This window comes from Hemiscyllium ocellatum, chromosome 1, assembly GCF_020745735.1.
Source record: "Hemiscyllium ocellatum isolate sHemOce1 chromosome 1, sHemOce1.pat.X.cur, whole genome shotgun sequence".
Taxonomy (NCBI): domain Eukaryota; kingdom Metazoa; phylum Chordata; class Chondrichthyes; order Orectolobiformes; family Hemiscylliidae; genus Hemiscyllium; species Hemiscyllium ocellatum.
Window position 1 is genome coordinate 51,917,405 of NC_083401.1, and position 25,737 is coordinate 51,943,141.

The 25,737-nt window shown below is 40.7% G+C and overlaps 1 protein-coding gene across 1 annotated transcript in view; it reads right to left on the minus strand.

The window, feature by feature from the left end:
• il11ra (interleukin 11 receptor subunit alpha) overlaps nucleotides 1–24,890 on the minus strand; it is an 81,839-nt gene extending 56,949 nt beyond the window's left edge. The window contains exon 1 of the mRNA XM_060854780.1: nucleotides 24,685–24,890. The gene's annotated coding sequence lies outside the window, so the exon portion shown is untranslated. The remainder of the gene's footprint in view (nucleotides 1–24,684) is intronic.
• Nucleotides 24,891–25,737: the final 847 nt, after the last annotated feature.

Sequence of the window (25,737 nt, forward strand, 5' to 3'; positions counted from 1 at the left end):
TTGATCATAAGAACTTGCCTTTGGCAGCAAAACCCTCTGCTAAGCAGAAGCTTCTCATTGCTGTTGGAGGAGGAGCATTATACCGCACCTTGTGTGTACAGATAACAAAATACTTTCACTCTCCTCCAGTAACTCTTACCTCCCCATCGCCCACCCGGGAGTTGTGTGCAGGCTCGTTCTGGGGATTTCCATTACCACTTCCTAACCATAAGGATGGCAAGGTGGGGTCATCCTGTGCATACTCTCTCTGTTGCACACTGCACCATTTCTCTGGTGAGATCAAAAGAAACAAAGGCAAGACCAACTCCTCACCCTTCAACTTAGTTAAAGATGCAACATGCATCACTGCTGTTAGCTGCTCAACAGTGCCAGAGCTCGAAGCCTTGCTGAGGTGATCACTGATCACCTCAGCACAATTTTCCCACTTTCAGGAGCAGCATGCACCTTCAGGCTGCCATAAATGCTAATAGCTGCTGATCTGGAGGTCTATAATCTGGGCGTTGACCTGCATTCACCCACCTTACCAAAGCAAAGACGCTCCTTAGATCTATGCAGTGTTCCAATCACACCTAATTCGCTTGGGAATACAGTCTTTGCCAGCCTCTCATACACGGTCTCGAAGATAACCTCAAGGCTACGTGAGTAAATGGTGGGTAGTTCTTCCCACAGGATAGGCCTCTGGTTTGTCTTCTGCTGATCTTGGCTTTACTGCTTTCTTCCTTTCAATAGTATATTTCCGTTGGGAGCAATCGAGTTTCTCCTTAAACATCTGTCATTCTTCTACCTTTTAATGTTTACACCCCATCCACTAGGACTAGAACGATCCTCATGCCAATATAATTACCCTTCGTTTGTTTAATTACAAAATGCTCATGTGGAACTCTGGTTTCTCACCCTCCAACTAAATTTAAACTTCTAGCATGCTGTGATCATTCTTCTACAGAGAGAGATCCTTACTTTGAGGTTTTTTTTTAAATCCCATCTCACTACACAATACCAACACAGGAATAGCATGCTCTCAAGTTAATTACTACAGATACACGCAGTCCTCCCTGCAACGTAAATAGAGAAAGCCCCAGACAGCGGCTGAGAGATGGAGTCCCGGCTCAGCTTTTAGACCTACACTGATTGGAGTCACTTCTCCATGGAAATCAAAAGACTGTTTGGAACATTTAAAAAAAAATCAATGCAAATCCAGAATTTCCAGTAATCCACCTGACACCACCCTCCTCCTCATGGCAGAAATTTATCATTGTCCCTTTTGTGGTGCAGGTCCAGACAGGAACGTTGCAGAAAGACAGTGTGTCAGATGTGTGAGCCCCTGGAATGGCAGTAGGGCAATAGCTGTAGCAATGACAGAGCAGGAACCCTTGGCCACGGCAGGCCAGGAGTATGGACTCCTTCGGAGGGGTCGGGTCATCCACTGCAGCAGTGTCAGTGCCTGGAGAGGTGTGGGGGGTGATGTGCTCCTGGCTGCAGTAGGCCTGGAACAGGGATCTTGCACAAGTCCTGGACCTGTGTTTGCGATCCCAGCCAATGAAGATGGACTATATTTACTTCCTGTTTTTTGTTTTGTAGCTCAAAATGATGCCAGATTGTGGCAACAGAACTGTTTTCACTGCATCTGCCTAGATATATGTGACAATAAATCATTCATTCAACATATTGCGTTGAGAAAGTGAGGACTGAAGAGGATGGAAACCATGATTCTTCATGAAGGGTTCATGCCCGAAACACCAATTCTCCTGCTCCTCGGATGCTGCCTGACCTGCTATGTTTTTCCAGCACCACACTCTTGACCCCCATATTGTTTCAAGAGACAATCTCTAGTCCATTCAGTGAGCTTTCCCTTGAGAATACCCTTTGCCAATTTGATAAATCCAGTCTATATGCATATTAAAATCAATGATGACCGCTGTACTTTCTTGCAAGCCCCAGTATTTCTTGGTTTACACTGCACCCCACTGTAGGACTACTGTTTTGGGACTTATAAATTACTCCCACTATAGGGACTTCTTTCCTTCTATTTTTCCTTTTCACCCACACAGATTCTACAGTGTTCATATAATTTCTCACAACAACATAGATCTCTTCCTTTACCAACAAAGTTTCCGAAACACTTGAGTACCTTTGGATATTGAAATCCAAACCTGGTCTCCCTGCAGTTATATCTTAGTAATCATCACGCACTCATATCCTATTCAATTGCTATTTGCACTGTTAACTCATTAATTTTATTGTGAATGATTTATTCATTTAGATAAAAAGCCTCGAAGATTTTATTTTATCAAATTTCCCATACGTTTACAATTCCTTGGTACAATATGACATTTGTACACTTTATCTCTTCCTTTTCTGATAAAACTCAAACTCCTCACTTACCTCCTCTCTCATCTTCTCTTCTAAGTTTGATTTTTTAAGTGACTGAACCCTTCCCTCCACTATTTAGTTTAAAGCCCTATTTACAGCCCGATTTTTGTGATTCGCCAGGACTCAGTTTACTCCTCTACTGTCTTGGAGAAATGGAGGATTGTAGATACTGGAATCAGTCAAAAAGTGTGGCACTGGTAAAGCACAGCAGGTCAGGCAGCTCCTCTATTGCCTTAGCCTAGGCAGCATTCTCCTCTTTTGTAAACACTGACGAAAAATATTCACTTAATACCTCATCCATGCCCTTGCTTCCATGTGAAAGTCCCCTTTCCGGTCTCTGATCAGCCCTACTTCTCCTTTAACCATTCTTAACTGTTTATATGTCTGTAGAAGACGAATTTCCTTTTATGTTAACTAATAGTCTCTTCTCATTGTTCCTCTTCTGTTTTTTCACCTTCACCCTAAAGTTTCAGCATTTCTGTTGGTTCTCAATTGTGTTTTCTGCCTTACGTTTGTCATAGGTATACATTTCCTTTCTAAAAGTTAATTTCGACCTCCTTTGCCATCCAGGGATTTGTTCATCCTACCTTTTGAATTAGGGGGAACCTTGACATTAACTTGAACGATCTGCTCTTTAAAAGTGGCCCACTATTTAGTGTTTTTCTCCCCACCAACACCTCATTATAATCAATCCTGCTTGGTTCTCTTTGGCCTTCTCAGAGTCAGCTCTCTGACAATTGTGTTTTCTTCCTCTGGATTAGTAAATGCCATTCTCCAACATCATCCTGAACCTTATCATACAATGACCATTTGTCTCCTAAAATGTGCCCCCAATGACACTTGATTCACATGACCAACATCATTTCTGAGCACCATGTTAAACAATGCATCCTTTCTGGACTGACACATACTGCTGGAGGAAACACTTTCACATACAATCATGGAACACTTGCTCTTCACACAACCAGTGTACTAGTCCGTTTATGGGTACTTAGAATCCCCCATTAATAATTATTCCTTAATGTTGGAATGGAGCAGAGAACTAGGCATGTTTGCTAAAACCACACAAGTGACAAACTGACCAAGACCACAACTGGAATACTATGTACAGTTTTGGAGCCTGTAATCAAAGTGAAGATGTACTGTCACTGGAGGCAATCCAAAGAAGGATCACTAAGTATGGATGGACTGCCTTATAGGGAGACGTTGAGTAGGGTCATTACTGATTGAAATACAGAAGAATGAGAGATGACCTTAATTAAATGTGTGGCAACAGCTGGAGACCCGGAGCAGGACTCAGATGATTGGAGACTGAGCCCAATGCGGGAAGACCAAGCCCAACATTGTGGTGAAGAATGTCCCCAGCTTCTGCAGCAGCATAAGAATATGCAGCCTGAAGTCTCCCCGAGAGCAAGCCAAAGTGGAGGAGATCAAGCCTTTATAGGGAGTGCAAGCCCAGCATGGCTAAGCAGTTAAGACAGACTGTCGAAATTTTAACTTTTTTCTTTAATTTTTCTACTTTGTATCGAGGTACATTGGGTGGCACTGGGACTGGCAACATGTGTACATGAGTACAGTGAAAAATGTACAATGACAAAATCTAATTCTAAATGTACAAAATTCTGAGGAAACTTGACAGGATACACATGGAAAGGTAGTTTCCCCTTTCGGGAGAGTTTAGACAGAATCTCAGGATATGGGATTCCAAACTTAAGGCAGAGATAAGAGGAATGTATTCTCTCTGCGGGTTAAGAATCTATGGAATCATTCACCGCAGAGGATTATCTAGGCTGGGTTGTTAGTTATATTCAAAGCAGAGATTAACCCTTGATTAAAAATCTGTTTAAGTAAGGAAATCAAGGATTAAAGGAAAAAGGCAGGGAGGTGCAGTCGAGGGTTTTCAGATCAATTATGATCTCATTGAATGGTGGAGCAGACTCGATGGGCTGAATGACATAGTAGCAGAATTATGTCTTAATGGCCTAAAGAACAACTGAGTTGAAAAATGTGGTGCTGGAAAAACACAGCAGGCCAGGCAGCATCCGAAGAGCAGGAGAATCGACGTTTTGGGCATTAGCCCTTCTTTAGGAATGAGGCTGGTATGCCAAACGGGCTGAGATAAAGGGTAGAGGGGAGGGAATTTGGGGAAGGGGCTATGGGAATACAATAGGTGGAAGGAAGTGAGGGTGAGGGTGGTAGGCCGGAGAAGGAGTGGGGGCGGAGAGGTCGGGAAGAAGATTGCAGGTCAAGAGGGCAGTGCTGAATCTGGCAGTTGGGACTGAGATAACATTGGGGGGGGGGGGGGGAGCGGAATGAGGAAGCTGGAGAAATCTACATTATCCCATGTGGTTGCAGGGTTCCTGGGTGGAGATGAGGCGCTCTTCCTCCAGGCGTCGTGTGGTCAGGGTCTGGCGATGGAGGCAGCCAAGGACCTGCATGTCCTTGGCGGAGTGGGAGGGGGAGTTAAAGTGTTCAGCAATGGGGCGGTTGGGTTGGTTGGTGCGGGTGTTCCAGAGGTATTCCCTGAAACTTTCCACAAGTAGGTGGCCTGTCTCCCCAATGTAGAGGAGACCACATCAGGTGCAGCGGATACAGTAAATGATGTGTGTGGAGGTGCAGGTGAATTTGCGACTGATATGGAAGGATCCCTTGGGGCCTTGGAGGGAAGTGAGGGGGGAGGTGTGGACGCAAGTTTTGCACTTCTTGCAGTTGCAGAGGAAGGTGCGGAGAATGAAGGCTGGGTTGGTGAGGGGGGTATGGACCTGATGAGGGAGTCACGGAGGTATTGGTCTCTCCAAAACGCTGTTAGGGGTGGGGAGGGAAATATATCCCTGGTGGTGGGGTCTGCACCTCCAAACAGACCCCACGAACAGGGATATATTTCCCTCCCCACCCCTATCAGCGCTCTTCCATCGCCAGACCCTGACCACACAACGCCTGGAGGAAGAGCGCCTCATCTCCACCCAGGAACCCTCCAACCACACGGGATGAATGCAGATTTCTCCAGCTTCCTCATTTCCCCTCCCCCCCAACCTTATCTCAGTCCCAACCCCTGGATTCAGCACCGCCCTCTTGACCTGCAATCTTCTTCCCGACTTCTCCACCCCCACACCCTCTCCAGCCTACTACCCTCACCTCCTTCCACCTATCATATTCCCAGCACCCCTCCCCCAAATTCCACCCCCCCCCCCCCACCCCTTTAGCACAGCCCGCTTGGCACACCAGCCTCATTCCTGAAGAAGGGCTTATGCCCGAAACATCGATTCTCCTGCTCCTCGGATGCTAACTGGCCTGTGTTTTTCCAGCACCACAGTTTTCAACTCTGGCCTCCAGCATCTGCAGTCCTACTTTCTCCTAAAGAGCAACTGAGTAGGCTTCAGAGTCAGGAAGGGGAGTGCGATACAGTCCAACTTAAGGTCTTTTAAAACATGATAAGTTGAATCTTTTAGTAATAATCATATAGCATTACGCAGTGAGATCCCATTCAGAATGAGGGAGAAGGTGGGGGTTTTGCTTTCTTTTCAATCATAGTTTGGAATTTTTGTTTAAAACAGGATAATTTGAAGTCCAAGATCGGCTGCCCAGCACAAAACAAAAAGTGACATCACAGGAAAACCAAATAGTTGGTAATAGCTGCTAATTTGACAATTGTAGGTTAAAGGTAAATGGGCATGATATTTACAGATCAAAAACTGAAGACCAGAATTATTTTTAAATCAAATTAAGAACTAAGTAAACAAAACAGAGATGTTGGCCCAGTCATCTGCTGTAACTGCATAATGTGGGAGCTGATGGACCTCACTGTGGTTCTCAGTGACCACATCTGTAATAAGTGTTGGTTACTTGAGGAACTCTGGTTCAGAGTTGACGAGCTGGAGTCTGAGCTTCAAACAGTGACACATCTGGGACAGGGAGAGTTACCTGGATGTTGTGTTTCAGGAGGATCAGAATTCAGTCAGTGATCAAGGATATGAAGGTATGACTATGAGCGAGGAAGATAGAGGGATCCAGAAGGAGCCCTAATTCTTGAGCTGGTGTAACAGGTTTAAAATTCTTGCTCCCTGTGTGGACAACATGAGGGGCATCAGCAGGAATGAGCAAACCGACCATAACACCATGGTATGGTAGTACGGGAACCATTCCGGAGTTTTGGGGGGGGCGGGGGGGGGGGGAAAAGAGGTGGTGCAATGCAATGTATTTGTTATTAAAAGGATAATATAGTCAGGGAAACTGACACTGTCCTCCGTGGCCACAGTGGAGCGTCCCAGAGGCTGTGTTGCCCGTGATCAGCATTTCTCATTTGTGCTGCAGAGGAATTTGGAGTGGGAGGGGAAGACCCAGTTGTTGTAGTCCATGTCAATGCCAATGACACAGGTAGAAAGTGGGAAGATGTTCTGCTGAGGGAATATGAACAGCTATGTGTGAAATTAAAAAACAAAACCAAAAAAGTAATAGTTTTTATATTACCACCTGAATCACGAGCTAATTGGCACAGGTCAAAAGATTGGTGTGGGACAAACAGGAGCAAATTAATGGGGTACAGGCATCATCCTGGGGAGACAAGGGAGCTGTACCGATGGGATGGGCTCTATCTGATCACTCTGCAACCAGTGTCAAGGTGAATCATGTAACTCAGGATGTAGATCTGGATTTAAATGAAAATAGTGGGGGCTATGAAGCAGGGGTGTCAGTTGCATGAAAAATGATAAAATCAAAGTTACAACAGAGGGTAGGATTCCAGGGTTGATTGTGTCCCATCTTTTCATTTTCTGGTAACAATGTGCGAATGTCAAATGGTATCAAAGGAACCAGAAAAGTGCAAGGAAATTCAATAATAAAACAAACTCAAAAGGCTTAGTATATAAATGCACAAAACATTCAGAATAAAATAGGCAAACAGATGGTGCAAATCAAGGTAAGTCAATTTGATCTCAGTCATTACAGAATGATGGTTACACAGAGATCAAAACTAAGAACTAAACATTCTGTGATATTTGACATCTCAGAGTCAGGAGGGAATGGAAACAGTGGTGGGGTACTACTGTTATGAAGAAGGGAAATGAGGACAGTTATGAGAGATGATGACGGCTCAAATAACAGAGTCCAATTGGGTTTAAAAAAAAGCAAGAGAAAGAGGAGATCATTAGAAGGTGTGTACAGACCCTCAAATAGTAAGCAGCCTGTGGGAAAGGCTTTAAATCAAAAACATAAAATGTAAATATAATAGAGTAATAATTACAATTGACTTTAATCTTCATGTTGATTTGGTTAATTAAATTGGAAAAGATAGATATGAAAATGAATTCAAAAACAGTACATTCAGGATAATTTCCTAGAACAATGTGTCATGGAACCAAGCAAGGAGCAAACTTTTTTGGATCTGGTAACGCGGCAGGTTTAATAAAATGATCTGAGTAAAATATTTCCTAGGAAGTAGCAATCACTATGATGAATTTAATATTGAGTTCGGAAGCAATTTAAACTTAAATGAAGGGAATTACAATGAAATGATTCGTTAAAATCAACTGTGTGGATACATTAGCAGGAATGACAGTAAACAAGCAGTTTACTGTCATTCCTGCCATTTATGGAGGTAATTCATTTCTCTGCAAAAAATACATCCCAGCAAGGAGGAAACATTCTAAGACAGTGATAAACCAATCATGCCTAACCAAAGAAATTAAGGAGAATATTAAGTCGAAAGACGAAGCATACAAGGCGGCTACAAAAAAAAAAATCACTGACAGGCCCAACAACAAGAATAAGCTCAGAATCCTGCAATGGAGGACTAAAAAGTTAAAAAAGACAGACAAACTGAGGTTAGGTTAGCAAGAAATATCAAAATTAACAAGAGCTTCTTCAAATATATTTTAAAAAGGGGTCAAAGTGAACATAAGCCCTGAATGAAATGAATCCAGGGAGATGGTTTTTAGAAACAAGGAAATGGCAAAGGAGTTTAACAGATATTTTGAATCAGTCTTTTCAGTCCATTAATACTAAAGAATATAGGGGAAGAATTAAAATATCACCACAATCATTAGACAAGTAGTATTGGACCAACTAAGGGGACTAAAGGCAGACAAGTCCCTTGGCCCTGATGACTTGCACCCAAGGATTCTAAAAGCGGCATCTACAGGGATAGAAGATATAATGGTTGTAATTTTTCAAAATGTTGGATTCTGAAGAAGAAAGATTGGAAACCTGCTCATGTGAAACTCCTATTTAAAATTGGAGGGAAGCAAAGAGTGGGCTGAGCAGCCTAATGCCTATTGTCAAAAAATGTGTTGCTGGAAAAGTGCAGCAGGTCAGGCAGCATCCAAGGAGCAGGAGAATCGCCATTTCAGGCATAAGCTCTTCATCAAGGCTTCTTCCTGAAGAAGGACTTATGCCCAAAACGTCGATTCTCCTGCTCTTTGGATGCTGCCTGACCTACTGCGCCTTTCCAACAACACATTTTTCAGCTCTGATCTCCAGCATCTGCAGTCCTCACTTTCTCCTAACGCCTATTGTTGGAAAAGTATTGGAATCAATTATTAAAGTAATAATCAAACAGAGTCAGCATAGCTTCATGAAAGGAAAATAGTGTCTGACTAATTTATTTGAGTTGTAGAATCATATAGCATGGAAACAGACCCTTCGGTCCAATAGTCCATGTCAACCAAGTTATCTAAACTAAACTAGTCCCACTTGCCTATTTAAATGGAGAAAAACTGCAGAAAGCTGCAACTTAAGGAACTTGGTGGTATTTGTGCACAAAATGCAAAGCGAACAACAGGTACCGCAGGTAATCAGGAAGATGAATGGAATGTTGGTCTTTATTTCAAGGGGGTTGGAGTATAAGAGGAGTTAAGTCTTACTGCAACTGTACAAGGTGTTGGTGAGACCACATCTAGGGTACTGTGAGCAGTTTTGGTCCCTTTTTTTAAAGGAAAGATATTGTTACGTCAGAGGCAGTTTAGAGAAAGTTCACTATGATAATCCTTGCTTTGGAGGGATTGTTTTATGAGCAAAGGTTAAACAGGTTGGGACTCACTCAATTACAAATATAATTCTTAGCAAAACAAGGGGGGGGGGAGATATCATCAAGACAAAGGATTCTTAAGGGGCTTGACCGGATAAATGCTGAGAGAATAGCTCCCCTCACGAGCAAGTCTAGAACCAGAGGGTGTAGTCTCAGAATAAACAAGCATCAGTTTAAGACAGAGATGAGGAGGAATTTCCTCTCCGAGAGTTGAGAGTCTTGGAACTCCTTGCCACAGAGAGCGGAGGGGGCATAGTCCTTTGTATATTTAAGGCCGAGACAGATAGATTCTTGATCTGTAATGAAATCAAGGGATATGGGGAAAATGCATAAAATGGACATGAGGAATATCAGATTAGCTACATCAGATACTACTGAATGGCAGACCAAGCTCAAGGGGCCAAAATGCCACTCCCTTTCCTTTTTCTTATGGCCTTAATGTAAGACAATTCCAATTTAAGATGGTGTGTGGCTAGGATGGGAAATTGCAAACAATGATATTCTCTGGCATCTGCTGCCTATCTGGTTCTAGGTGGTAGAAGTAATGTGTATGGAAGGTGTTGTTGAAGGAGCCTAGTGCATTGCATAAGTAGATAATACAAAGCGCTATCTCGGTGTCTCGCTGGCGAAGGGAGTGAATACTGGATATATCAAATGGGGTGCATATCAAGCAGACTAAACATAGAAACCAGGAGCTGTAGGTGGCCACTTGGTTCTTCCAGTGCGCTACACCATTCAATACGATTATGACTGATCGTCTATCTCAACGCCATATTTCCACTTTCTCCCTATACCCATCGATACCTTTAAAATCTAAAACTTTATCTTTCTCTTTCTTGATTATACTCAGTGACTTGGGCTCCACAATCTCCTGTACTTGAGAATTCCATGAGTTCATTCTCCACTGAGTGAAGTAATTTACTCACATCAGTCCGAAATGGCCTGCCCCATATTCTGAGACAATATCTTCTGGTTTTAGCCTCTTCGGCTGGGGACAAGCCTGGACCTAGTCTGTTGGGCTCCGTAGGGAAAGGGGTGAGAGTTGAGATATGGAAATGAAATAGACATAGTTAAGTTAATCACAGTGAGGGCTGTAGTAAAAAAAAAGTTACACTGGAGACATGAATGAATAAGATGATATTATCAGAACAGATGCAATGCAGATGGAGTAATTGGGAGAATGAAACAGAATTGCTACAGTAAGCAAGATATTGGACTACAAGTAGGGCAACAAATAAACACAAATTTTATAAACAGGAAAATAAGACTAACTTTACAGCCAGCAGAAAATTCAGAAGAAAATATTTTTAAATCAAAAATTATACAAGAGCACTGCCAATTACTTGTAGAACCGAAAGCTATAAAATATAAAAAGAAAGTGTAGAATATTTGCATAGGCTAACTAATCAAACGCCTTATGGGATTCCACGGAAATAGCATAGGTTCCAACAGCAAACAATCTAACATTTCAGGAAGAGAGAAAAGGAAATAACAGTCTCCACCACAATCTCAAACATCCTTGGATTTGGAAGTTCTTTTTCTCGAAAACTGGAAGGCTTCCAATGTAACACCTTGATTGAAAAACCTCATCATGAAAAGGGGAATGGACACAGATGCAATAACAAAACTTTCAGAGAGGAACTGGATAAGTACTTGGAAAAGGAAAAAGGCAGGGATGCGAGATTAGCTGAACAGCTCCTTCAACATGGTAAAAACAATGACTGCAGATGCTGGAAACCAGATTCTGGATTAGTGGTGCTCGAAGAGCACAGCAGTTCAGGCAGCATCCAAGGAGCAGCGAAATCGACATTTCGGACAAAAGCCCTTCATCAGGCTTTTGTCCGAAATGTCGATTGCGCTGCTCCTTGGATGCTGCCTGAACTGCTGTGCTCTTCCAGCATCACTAATCCAGAAGCTCCTTCAACATGCTGACCCAGGCACAGGACTTATCAGGCTGTGTGTAACTAATGTGCCTCGCCATCACTTCACATCATTTCATAGTCAGCACTTGAAGCTTGCTGATAGTATCATAATGAGGCTGGCCGTGAAAACGTTTTGGAGGCTCTCACTGTCAAGATTGGACTAGCAATCAATACTGAATCGACCAGCCGTTCACTGTGACATAAATGAAAAACAATCTGGAATGCCGTACCAGAAGGTATAGTGGAAATAGAATCTACTATAACAATTCAAAAGGAAAGTAGATTAAATGTATGAAAGAAAATGTAATTAAAATGTTTTTGGGAAAGGGACAAAGAAAGCCAACTAATATAATAGCTCAGAAAGCTAGCATTGCTATAATTGGCCTAATGGCCTCACTCCGAGCAATAAAATTTTATAATTTATTTTTATCTTCCCCGATTAGATCCCAAAGTGGTGTACCAGACTTCAGCCCTAGCACAACTAGTCCTTATTGTAAAACATTTGGGACTGACAGTGAGATTTATGTTTACGAATTTTACTGCATTGGAGCATACAAAAGAAAAGCAACAAGTTTAAGACTTATCGATCAACATTTTGGAGACATTCAACAATCTTTCCCCAGTAATTATCCACAAGGCATTAGTATCTCTACTGAAATAGATGAACAAATTTTCTGAGGTTGTTCCAATTTTTGAGTTTTCCTTGAGCTAATTCCCCAGTAGGTCCACTAATGCATTCTGCCAATGCTCTGGGGGAATTACAGGAATGTTAGTCACAAAGATTTTGAACAAACCTAGTGTACTGGGCTAAATATTTGTTCCAAGGTCTGTTCTTCATGTAGGGCTGAATTATGGATCTGTAATCCAGAGGGAGCTGCAGCAGGACACTGGAGGAGAATGGGAAGGATGATCAGTTAAGATGCTGCCTTGAGGTACTTATATTTAATTAGGAGTAGTCTACAACCCTGCAGTGAAAGGGCCAGTGGGAGTACTCGAGAATTTGCAATAAAGTGGATGAATAACTCAGAGATAAACAGGTATTATACAGTGGGACATATGGAGAGGAGGGTGCCCAGGGATGGAACTAAACATCCTGGGGTATCAATTTTCAGGAAGCACAAATGAAAAGGGAAAAGGAACTGGGGTAGCACTGCTGGTTAATTGGACATTAATGTAATAGTGAGGTTCCAACATTACTTCCGATGAGTAGATTATAGAATCCCTACAGTGTGAAAACAGGCCATTAGGTCCAACAAGTCCAAACCAACCCTCTGAAGAGTATCCCACTCAGATCCATTTCCCTACCATATTATCCTATATTTACCCTTACTAATGTGCCTAACCTACATATCCCTGAACATTATGGGCAACTTAACATGGCCAGTTCACCTGACCTGCACATCTTCGGACTGTGGGAGGAAACCAGAGCACCTGGAGAAAACCCCACAGAGATACTGGGAGAATGTGCAAACTCCACACAGAGTCACCAGAGACTGGAGTCGAAACCGGGTCCCTGGTGCCATGAGGCAGCAGTGCTAATCACTGAGCCACCATGCCGCCCTGAGTAGAGCTTAGAAATACCCAATGGCAGAAAACAATAGTCCGGGTTATATAATCGACCCCTCGGCTGTAGCAATAACATTGAGGAAGGTATTAAGTAGACAATTAGAGATGCAAGCAGTAAAAGGTACAGATGTAAGTTTGGGAAACCTGAATCTACACATAGATCAGACAAATCAAATCAGTAACAGCAATGTGGAGGAGGAATTCCTGGAGTGTCTACGGGATGGTTCTGTAGATGAATATGATGATGAACAAACCAGAGAATGGGTTATCCTGGACTGGGTATTTTATAATAAGAAAGAAGTAATTGGCAATCTAGCTGTGCAAACTCCCTTAGGGAACAGTAACCATAAAATGATAGAATTCTTCATTAAGTTGGAGAATGACATAGATGATTCTAAGACAAGGGTCCTGAATCTAAATAAAACAAACTATGGAATGGAGGTACAAGGCAGCTACAATAATTTGGGATACATTACTTAAGGGGAATCTGATGGATAGGCAATAGCAAGCTTTTAAGTAATGTGAAAAAACTGCAACAACTGTTCATTTTTGACTAGCACAAATGAAAATGGGAAAGGTGGCCTGACCATGGCTAGCAAGGTAAATTAGGTAGAGTATTAGATCTGTGGAAGGGCATGCAAATTGGCCACAAAGAGTAGCAAACCGGAGGCAGGATGAATTGAGTACTGAAGTACTCTCCGAAAACATTACAAGTTACCGGACTACAGTGAGGGGTACTAGGTCACACTTTCCTTCAAAAGGACCAGCAAAAACAGAAGAAGAACTACTTCTGCACAATCTCAAGTAACATTGGGCAACCACAGTATCATCATTCACCAGGGCATTGACTAGGAAATAAAAATTGGCAATTTTTTCCGATATGTATCCAATCTATCAATGGCATGTGCAATGAGGAAAAGTCAACAACTGGTGTTAGCTCAGATTGCACAAGTAGAATTTCACAACATTTTCAGCACATTTTGCCAAGAAACGTGCACATTTTGTTTTGTTTTTGATGAGTGCACAACCTTCTAACTATGATGCTCAAATCAACCAGCAAACCAAGGAATTTACTGAATTATGTAAATCCAACAAAATAAGTGACAAGTGACTATTAGCCAATTCATGGAGCAAGAAGGAACACTTCCTTCTACAAACAAAGCCTGTTTGGAGAATGTTAACCATAAACCATCAAACTTTTAGTTACATTGTAACCTCTCCAGTCTGAAATGCTTAGGACTATGGCATTTCCAGATTGAGATTTTGTAGATTGTTGATTAAGATTAGAATTCAAAAGCAAGAGTTTTAAAAGGTTTTATTTTATTCGCACGTGATCAATTACTGTTGGGAACACTATTTGAAATTGAAGTAAATAAGCTATAAACGATATGCTGATGAAGGATCACTGATTCGATATTAAAGCTGCTTTTTCTCTGCGCAGATGCTTCCAGCTCTGCTATGTTTCTCCAGTACTTTGTTTTGGTTTCATGCTATAAACTAAATTTGAATAGTGGGCAAGGGTGGCAGATGCTAGAGCTGTTGTTTGGGAGCCAGAATTCAAATGCTGCCAGTAAATAGATATTACACCACCCTATGTCCACACCTCAGCCAACCATTCTAAAATTATCTTCAGATCTCCCAAATGCTTTAATACACATTTATATTCCATTAAAACTATTTTTGGCAATCAAGCTTTAGTTGAAAAGTAAGATGAAATTTCAATATATATTGACTCAGGCAGTATATTCTGGTCCACAAAAATAAAACAATCACGTGAGTGATACAATAAGGTGATAGTCCCAATGTGTTTTGCTCGACGTAAAACTACTTCACAAGAGATGGGCAATTGGGAGTGGTGTCTTGCACAAACCAAAAAGGTGGTACAAGGAAAGAACATTGTCATTTCTCTCAAGAGGGTTGGAATATAAAAGCACCGTTGTGCTACTGAGCCTTTATAAAGCTCTGGTTAGGCCCCATTTGGAGTACTGTGTCCAGTTTTGGTCCCCACACCTCAGGAAGGACATACTGGCACTGGAGCGTGTCCAGCGGAGAGTCACAATGATGATCCCTGGAATGGTAGATCTAACAAACGAGGAATGGCTGAGGATCCTGGGATTGTATTCATTGAAGTTTAGAAGATTAAGGGGAGATTTAATAGAAACGTACAAGATAATACATGGCTTGGAAAGGGTGCTAGGAAATTATTTCCGTTAGGCGAGGAGACTAGGACCCGTGGACACAGGCTTAGAATTAGAGGGGGTCAATTCAGAACAGAAATGCGGAGACATTTCTTCAGCCAGAGAGTGATGGGCCTGTGGAATTCATTGCTGGGTTGCTAAACGTCTTCAAGGCAGAGATTGATAAATTCTTGATGTCACAAGGAATTAAGGGTTGCGAGGAGAATGCAGGTAAGTGGAGATGAAATGCCTATCAGCCATGATTGAATGGCAGAGTGAACTCGATGGGCCGAATGATCTTACTTCCACTCCTATGTCTTATGGTCTTAAAAAAAAGTGATACCACAAACATTTTAAATTTGAGGTGGGAGGGCTATTGGTTTTCAACTCTAAAACCCAGCATAAAGAGGTGAGGAAAATATCCAGGGAAAGATATGAGAGACCTAAAGGGCAACATTTTCATGCAGAGGATGGTGCATGTGTGGAATGGACTGCCAGAGGAAGTGGTGGAGGCTAGTACAATTGCAACATTTAAAAAGCATTTGCATGGGTATATGAATAAGGAGGGTTTGGAGGGATATGGGTCAAGTGTGGCAGGTGGGACTAGTTTAGATTGAGATATCTAGTCAGCATGGACAAGTTGGACCAAAAGGTTTGTTTCCATGCTGTGCACCTCTATGATTCTATGACAATAGATTGTACCTAAATTTCTCTTGATTCTTCTTGCATTTTGTAAATTAAGTTACATATTCTGCTTCATTACATTGTAATCCATACAGGAACAAACAACCCTCACTGAAAAAAAAAGCTTTGCTGCAGGCTATCATGTATACAATTATTAACTTGACACCCATTGAGATTGAAAGAAATCAAGATGACCATTCATCTTTTTTCACTGACGTCACAGTACATTTCTGAGAAGATCCAAAGGGAGCTTCATTAGTTTAGTGCAACCATTCAAATAATAGCTACTTAACACAGGAAAGTGACTTTTATTGAAGTATAGCATCTATACAAAAAATAACAGGTGATGAGAAATAAGGCAATTATATTGCACTACCTAGTGGCCTCCAGTACTTTCTCAGAACTATTTTTCAATATCTGTTGCAAGTCTCTCTTCCATCAAAACCAAAATAGGATTTCTTGTTAGTAGTATTCTGATGCACCAATACTACACATTGATATCGTTAAAAGAAAAGCAAAATAAATATTTAAATACTAAAAATATTCCAAGTTACTGAATTATGCTTTTTCAGAAAATCCACCAGTAAATTCAAAATTCCTTCACTTGTTATATGATATTTAAATACCCAAACTGAGCTGTCTGCAGGCCATATCTGAAATAAAGAAATCTTTGTCATAATGCATGTTATCAATTTAGAAAACTTCAATGCCATAAACTCTTAAAAATACATAATTTTCTTATTAACTAAAATGCAAATCAAATGATTAGATTAGATTCCCTACAGTTTGGAAAAGGACCTTCGGCCCAACAAGTCCACACCGACCCTCCGAAGCGCAACCCACCCAGACCCATTCCCCTATATTTACCCCTGACTAATGCACCCAACACTACGGGCAATTTAGCATGGCCAATTCACCTAACCTGCACATTTTTGGACTGTGGGAAGAAACCGGAGCACCTGGAGGAAACCCATGCAGACACAGGAAGAATGCGCAAACTCCACACAGACAGTTGCCAGAGGTGGGAATTGAACCCGGGTCCCTGGCGCTGTGAGGCTGCAGTACTAACCATTGAGCGACCATGCCGCCTAAATCTATAATTAAACTGCTGTTTAACTCTGTCAACACATCACTTATTAACATATTCTATCAGCAATCCAAGGACATTCAAATTTTGTGTTGCAATTTCCTTGAAAGCCAAAAGTACATGTTATTTTGCAAATACTTTGGTATATACTTTAATGGGAACAACAAATAGACATTATTTGAACTAGTTATTTGTATTTGTACTTAAATAAATACAAAGTGAAGCTTAAAATATTTTTGACTGGAAAATAGCCAAATTATCAGATTGGCATGTTCTTACAAATGGGGAGAATTTGGAGAGAGTGGGGGGCACCAAAGAGCTCCATTTTGTGCATCACAAACTTTAGCAGCTATATCACATTTGCTAATTCAATCATTTTAAAGAAAATATTGCTTCTGCAGAGCAGAGGTGTGCCAGGCATGTAACTACAACTATGGCTTCAGTTTCCATTCATACACTTACCTCTTATGTCCCCCAAAAGATCAATCCTTAGCCTTTTCCTATTCCTCAAATGTCATGCTGCTCTTTGGTAACATCATTCAAAGCACAATTTTTTAATTAAAAACTTTTAATCCTGCAAGTTTTCTGTCCTTTACATTTTGAATGTTCTGGCCTCAAGACATAAATCTAATTTAAAAATTATTTTTTTCAAAATATTTAAATTGCCCTTTAGTCACTTTAAATGTACTCTGCGACTTTGAGATTGGAGTCTCAGTATAAATTGATTTACCATCCCTTACTTTGCACACTGCATCTGAGGCACATGGAGCCTGCTCATGATGGTAATGACACTCATGCCAAAGGCAAGTTCACCTACCTTGCCTGACCTTATGCACAACTATTTTAAAGTGGTTTTCCCCTTGGCCATAGGGATTTCTACCTGTACTGAGAACTGCAAACTCTCTGCACAGATCTTTCTACTGTAACCTCCCCATGTGACTAGATTTTCCTCTTTTCCTTAACTTCATTGTCTTTCCTGTGCTACTTACGAGCTTGGGGGTGCAAGTATCGCCTGCTTTTTGGATGTTCACTTCATGCAATTTCACTTTTACAAAACAACTACTTTAATACCTGTTTTTGCAAATCCAAAGAGAATTTTCACTTTTACAAAAAACTGCGATACTTTTTCCCACATAAATCATTTACATTTTTGGATTACGAAAGGTTTCCTGGGAACACGCTACTTTCAGGTAGCGGGAAACACCTGTAAAAGCTTTATGCTCTAACACTGCTTTTGCCCCACTACTGTGCCAAGAATGCTGCTGACTGCTTGTCTGCTCACAGCTGTTGATTACTGCTTTCAGAGTACACAGACAACTTTCTTAAAGAGGTACACACACTTGTCTTCAGAATTCTTCCTCCTCCTGGGTCAAATGGATTTGTTTCACTGTTGTTACCCTAAGGTAAGTATGCAACAATGCACTGATGACCATACCATATATTGCATTACCAACCAGTATTGGCTTGTGGTTGGAGTACAGAGCTGCCATCAAACCTATTTTCCAGATAGGTATGATCAACCTGTTCAGACATATGATGACACATTTCTGGAATAAGTGGGTTTTGAACCCACATCCTTCTTGCCTAAGGTAGAGACATGAATACTGTGCCAAAGACAGCATTTGGTACTGGTCAGAGCGTTGGTGAGGCCACTTTTGGAGTACTGTGGTCGCCCTGCTGTAGGAAGGATATTATTAAATTGAAGAGGGTACAGATAAGATTTGCAAGGATATTACTAGGACTGGGGGGTATGAGTTATAAGGAGAAGCTGGATAGGCTGTGACCTTCTTCAAAAAGGATATGGGTCAAACGCAGGCAAATGGGACTCTAGTTTAGTTTGAGAAACTTGGTTTGCATATACAAGTTGGACCAAAGAGTCTGTTTCGAAACTATACAACTATGACTCTATAAGATCCTTCAAACCTCCTTTCCATGCTAATGGTAAGTACCTCTCTAATTTAGCAATAGTAGAGCACTAACTACTATTGAATAAACAAGTGAGGACACTTGTCTTACAGAGGATGTAGTTTCTTGGATAATAGCACAGGTACAAGTTATAATGACTGGTTAGTCATAATTACAAGACTTTCTCTTTCCATCAATACCTCACACTAGGCTGCTTTTTTTTAATGTGACATTGTCGGTTTGAGTGTAAATTAATCAAACTTAAACATTAACTCCTTCTGAACCATTTCTTTATAAAACAAGTGCAACATCACTGAGTAACATGCCCAGTTTTGCACTACTTCCTTCAGGGGAGATGTTGTACTTGTATTGGTATCATGTCAAAGGCAAATACCTCAAATGGAACAGGGAGAAATTGAGGACTACAGATTTGAGGAGGTCAGAGACAAGACTGCGTGGTGCTGGAACAGCACAGCAGGTCATGCAGCATCTGAGAAGCAGGAGAATTGACATTTTGGGCAGGAGCCCTTCATCAGGAATGAGGGAACTGTCCCTCAAAGGAATAGTTGACCTTAAGAAAGGCTGAGCTAATAATGTTTGGAATTTAGAAGTGAGAATGTTTCTCATTCAAACAAAGATAAATACAAGCGTACTGACTTATTACTGCAAGTGTGATGTAAGGAGGACAAAATGTGCCGTGATATACATTACAATTTAATTTACATAATTATATATTCGCAAACTGGATTTTATTTTGGCTTTAAAAAAATCTAATTGAACAGATGGTTTCTATTACCAAAAAAAAATTAATTCTATATTCTAACCATGAGATAAATGAGATAATTTCTGTCACCAGATGTTTCTACATTGGCCTTAAGAGGTTCTTCACCTCTAATTCTAACTCTGCTCTTATCTAGAATGGTCTTATGTTCCTCCTGTTTGGTGGCAATACCAATGTAAATTTTCTGCATTCAGTAACTGCTTGGAACATCCTTCTTCTACAGTCAGCTGTTTTATGCTGCGTTCCTAAGATCCACAAGTCACTCACCAGTCACGTTGACAGTTTCTCTGAAGCTTCTTCAAAGCTAACTATGGTTAGTTGTATATTCACACCTAGTACTTGATCTCATGAGTATGGGGCGACCCCATAACCGCAACTTCATTTTCCATGGCCCAACCATATTATAGGGAACTTTCCGGAACCAGGGACTGGGGGCTGCCAGAAAGGTAAATTTCCCATTTAAATGAGTGGATTAACTCCTACCCACGCCTTTGGGCTTCCGTGGTAGATCTTAGAACTATTGCCCACAGGTACGGGAGGGACTACTATATTATATGAAATTATGAGCGACATGGATGGGGTGGATATTCACAGTCTTCTCCCGTGGTGGAAATATTAAATACGGGGGGGAGCGGTGAGGACAGGTTTAAGATGTTGGGGAATGTTTAAAGATGTGCAAGGCAAGTTTTTCTTTAAACCCAAACAGTGGTAGGTGCTTGTAATGCGGTGTCAAGGGAGGTGACAGAAGCAGACACAGCAGCAACATTTAAGAGGCATTTTAGCAGACACATGAACAGGGAGGGGAGGGAGGGCTATAGATCATATGCAGACAGATGGGATTAGTTTAGAATGGTATCATGGTCAGCACAGACATGGTAGACTTAATAGCATGTTCCTGTGCTGTTGTTCTATACTCTATATCCTAAGTGCATTTAAAACAATTAATTCAAAAGGACCAAAGAGAGGGTAAACTTTGGACACTGAAATTACAGAATTTTGTAACTGGGGGGAGAAAACTAATGTAAGATTAGCAACAGACTCTAAACTCATTAAAATAAAGGACAGACTGACCAAGAAGTACAGTTAAAAAGAGCCTTAAATAAGACAGGTGTCTCTTTGACAGTGCAATTGTGTGAAAACAGCATAACAGTTCCAAGGATATAATAGTTTATAAAACATAAATCAAAGCTGCAGAGAAACTGTTCATTAAAAAAAAGAGATCTGACATCAATCCTTTCACTGCCTGAGGAGACACTGATGGAAGTTAATTACCTGCAAAAGGGTCACATAGGTTGGCTCTGTTCTACTCTATGTTGAATTAAACTGTGCATCAAGTCTTCAACTTTTATTTTAATGTGAGTAAATACAAAAAAAAAATGCGGTTGTGAAAGGTCGCTCTTTGCTACCATTAAACAGCTTGAACATAAAGTGTTATAAAACCATCCCTGGTGTACGAACAGCTCATATGGGAGTGCTTTAAAGTTTAACTCAAATGAGTTACTGTTTCACTGAACCAGGTTGAAAGCCAAAGTGCATGACGCCAATTCTCACTCGAGGTTACCAACGCATAGTTACAGTCTCAAAAGTTGTCTCAATTGGAAATAGGTAGGCAAAATTTGCAGTTAAAATTAGTAAGAAAGGGTTGTTGAAAATTATGATCAATTAACAAAGACACTGAAGAGCAACAAGGTATGAGATGTTAGCTCAGACTGAATATATTCAGAAGTATTGGAAATAGTAGAGATTCTGATAATTATCCAAACCAGAAACAAAATTGAACAGTTAGTATTCCAAACTGTATATTTCAAAGTTGTGTGAACATTAATGGTAAACAGAATCAATGCCAAAGTATGCTTAGAACAAATGGTAACTTAGTGTATAATTATTACAAATTTTGCATTGGTGTAATGCAAAGTTGTAACAAAAGTGAACAATCACACGTGAAAATAACAGCAAGAAAACTGATGAGTAATTGGACCCCAACATATGCAAAGCATTCTTGAAGCAGATGCTCAATTTTTATCCTTCTCATGCCAATAGCCTAACTAACACCAAAACTATTTCAATAACTTCTGTAACAAAAGCATGTTCACTGATTTGTTGTAAGACAGCCAACAAAATGGCTGCATGCATAAAGAACAATGCCTAAACCCAATTCACTGAAATGCCCAAGATAAAAAAAAATGTTGCAGATGCTGGAAATTTGACATAAAAACAAAATGCTAGAAATAATCAGCAGATCAGGCAGCACCTGCACAGAAAGTGTTGGTAATTTGGATCAATCTTTCACATCCTTTCATAAGGATGCTTTTGTTTCTTTCCACAATTGCTGTCCAACTTAAGAGTTTTTTTCCAGAATTTTGTTTCAATTTCATTCAGCAGTTTCACTTAACAATTGATTTTTGCAACGTGTTCCAGCTTATAAAAGTCTGATGGAAAGAATGACAATGAAAAATGTGTGTTATATTGCTGAAAGACATTTTGTCAAAGCTTTTTATCTTGCACTCATCAAGATAATTCACTGGAGTGTAAGATGAAAAGCCTTGACAAAAATGTCTTTTCTCAGCATCACTCAAGGCCCGTAGTATCAACCGACTACTTGTGCCATATAGAATATTCTCCCACTAATAAAGCGTCAAGAGAATTTTTAAAAATCTTCCCATTATGGTCAACTACCCCAAAAGAGTGCATATCAGTTTATCCTGAACTAAAATATACAAAGATGTAATGTTTTGCTCACTTCCTATTCAACTTAAAGTTGGAAAATTAAAGAGAGTTGAGTGACAGTTGCTTTCTGTACAAAACAAATAAATGTATGCAGTGAAATACAAGATAAATAACTTACCAAATTCAAAAGACAATATGACGACAATAATGGAGAAGTGGCAACACTGACTGAAAATAAAAGACTCAGAGCTAGGACTTCAGTTGATGAATCAAGATTTATCCCTGCTAATTAGGTTTTTTTTCCCCCCAAGCAATTAGACAAGATAAAAGGAGAAACAGATCTCAGAGTGAAATCGCAGTGTGTACCTTTTACATGAGACTCCTTTGTCATTTTATTGACAGTGTTAACACTTGACATTATGGAGAAAAATAATGGAATTAGATGAATATAATTTCAATGGAAATTATATTGTGTGCATTAAATAATGTTACAATCTTAAAACTGCAGTAATGCAGAAGTGGAAAGGCCATTGAAGCAAAAGGAGTAATTTTAAGGAAAATTTACTTCCAGCACTATGCCCTTCATTCAATACTGGGAAGAGTAAAGCCATTGCCTTTATTTCACAAATTCTATTGCCAAATAACCAACTCCATTCTTCACTCCCGCAAGTTGAACAGGCAGGAAATGGAAGTGTGGCTTAATTAGTTTCCCTAGGTTAACCTTCAACACCATGTTGCCATCTTTCCCACTTCTCGGGGCATCATCAAATGGCCGATTAAATTCAGGTCTATATGCTTGTTTTACAATGTCTCTCAATCTCCACAACCTCCTCTAGTCCCACAAACACTCAACTTGTTGCATTTGTCCAATTTTAATGTCTTGCACATCCATGATATTCATCCCTTCAACAATAGTCACCTACTGAAATCTAAGTGCTGCCTATACCTCTCCCTCCCCAAGAAAACTTAACACTACCACCAAGTTTTTCAAAAAGTGGCACCAAGCCAGATAAGGGATTTTAAAAAAAGACTAGTACTTTCATAACTACTTGGTATTTCAAAGCACTTTGCAGCAAAGGAAATGTATTTTGGAACACAGTCACTGTTGTATTACAGGGAATACAGCAGCATGGTTGAGCATAGCAAGCTCCCACAAACAGCAATTATTTATTGAGGGAGAATGTCTGCAAGGACACCATTATAACTACTGTGCTCTGCATCAAAGTTGTGTCATGAAACTTTTTATACTCACTCAAGCTAACAGATGAGCCTATACGTTATTATTGCTGGACTGCTAATCTTGAGACGCAGATATTGTTCTGAGGACTGGGGTTCAAATTCCAATATAGTGGATGGTGCAATTTGAATTCAGTACAAATCTGAAATTAAGAGTCCAATTGTGACCACGAATCCATTGCCAATTGTCAGAAAAATCCATCTGGTCCTTTAAGGGAAAGAAACTGCAATTCTTAACTGGTCTGGTCTACATGTGACCCCAGACTCACAGCAATGTGGTTGACTCTTGACAGTCTTCTCACCAATAAGTCCACAAAAATGCCATCTTGACATAAACAATACTAGAAAGAACATTTTAAGCAAGATGAAAAAAGTAAACCTTTATAAAGTCAGCACATTAACAGCACCAAAAGTAAGATTTGCAGTTGAAGAGATTTTAAAAGTTCAAGTACATTACCCCGTGCAAAAGCATTTTTTTTAAAAAAATGAAAAACACATTGCCACCGATGAGTTGAAATAATAGTCTGTGCGGAGGAGGTAGATAGATTTTGAACTCAACTTCCAAAACAGCCTTCCAAATGTGAAAGCATTAATTGCAGCACAGTAACTGGTTAAAGGAAGGAAAGAAAATACTTTAAACGTTACCGTTAACAGAAAGTTATAATTAACAATCAACTATGCAGACGCAAGCTGGGTAAATTATGGACTACAAATGGAGCAAACAAGAATTGGCGACTAATAGCTAAAAAATGTTTTGACAGCTCTTAAACACAAGATGCAGAACTTTTTGCACTTTTAAAAATCTGATGAAAAAGTACAGTCTTGTAAACTGTGATGTGAAAAAAAATGCACAACTGATGAGATAACCACTTGCACATACATTCTTTCAAAAAAATATTTACACTCGTGCTTTCTTAGTACAACTGCGAACTAAGCCAGAGGAACATTAGGGTTACTGATGCTAGGATCGCAGAAAACACTAGGTGGACGACTGTAAAACGAAAGTTTTAGTGGTATTTATACAACAGCTCAACTTTTAAACACGGGACTATCGGAAACTTTAAATTCTAAAGTGAGGGTAGGAACGCCCGGTATCGTATGCTCTGTACATAGTGAACAGAGCCAAGCCAAACTCTTCAAACGCGTTAGCCCCTCACCCACCGACGAGGGAAGACAGAAACATTTCTTTCAGAAACTTTTTTTGTTGTTGGTCATGAAGCCACAACGTTTATTTCATCCGTCTATCCACGCACACAAGTCTCGGTTACCTTTAAGTTTTGTTGGTGGGTTCAGCCAGCTGGGTCACCCATGTCTCCCTCAGTCGCACCGCTTGCTCTGTCTGTGGGAACCAAGTCAGACAACACTCTCCGCGCTCCAGGCGACCTGCCTGTCAGTCAATCAATCACTCACTCCGTCCGTCCGTCCAAGACCACCCTCACCCTCTCTCTATCCTTCCCTCCACCCCAGCGGTAAGGAGCTCAGCAAGCACCGGATGCGCCGCCTTCCCCGCATCCCACAACCAACCATTGGCCGCTCCCGATGTCCATCCACTTGAGCAGAAGGTGCGGTTGAAATGCGAGCGCTGAGGGGGGTGGGGGGGAACAAAGCGACTTAAGCACTTGTGTCGTTTGTGTTTTGTACGTCGTGTTGAAGCGCTTTCCTGTGCAGGCAATACTTTTGAAACCCATTCCCACACAACAAACAGCAATGTGATCATAACCGGATAATGTGCTTTTTTTGATGTGGATTGAGGAATAATTAGCAGCCAAGATTTCCCTGCTACTTTTTTTTTACCCGGGAAATAGTGCCCTGGGATCTCCAACATCCATCAAAGCCAGCAGCGGGATCTAAGTTCAACCTATCAGCCACCAGCTCTGGAGCCTGGTTATTTATGTTCAAAGTCTACAGTGGAAATCGAAACCAGAATAAATCGAAGAACCGTGGGTGCTCGAGATCTCAAACACAAACAGAAATTGCTGGAGAAACTCATCAGTGAATTCTGTGAAGAGATTAACGAGAGTAACGTTTTGAGTCCATTTAAAGCAGGAGTTTGGACTCAGGCAGGTGGCAGGTGTTTCTTGCTGACACACGCACTTCCAAGTACCTGCAAATAGATGTATCTATTCAAACATGCACAGGACACATTACCTTAGACACGAACCTCCGCTGTGCAGCTTATATAGCATCTTTAGTGCAAAGTTAAAAATCACACAACACCAAGTTATCGTCCAACAGGTTTATTTGGAAGCACTAACTTTCGAAGCACAGCTCCTTTTTCAGCTGGGTGTGACCTGATGAAGGAGCAGCACTCCGAAAGCTAG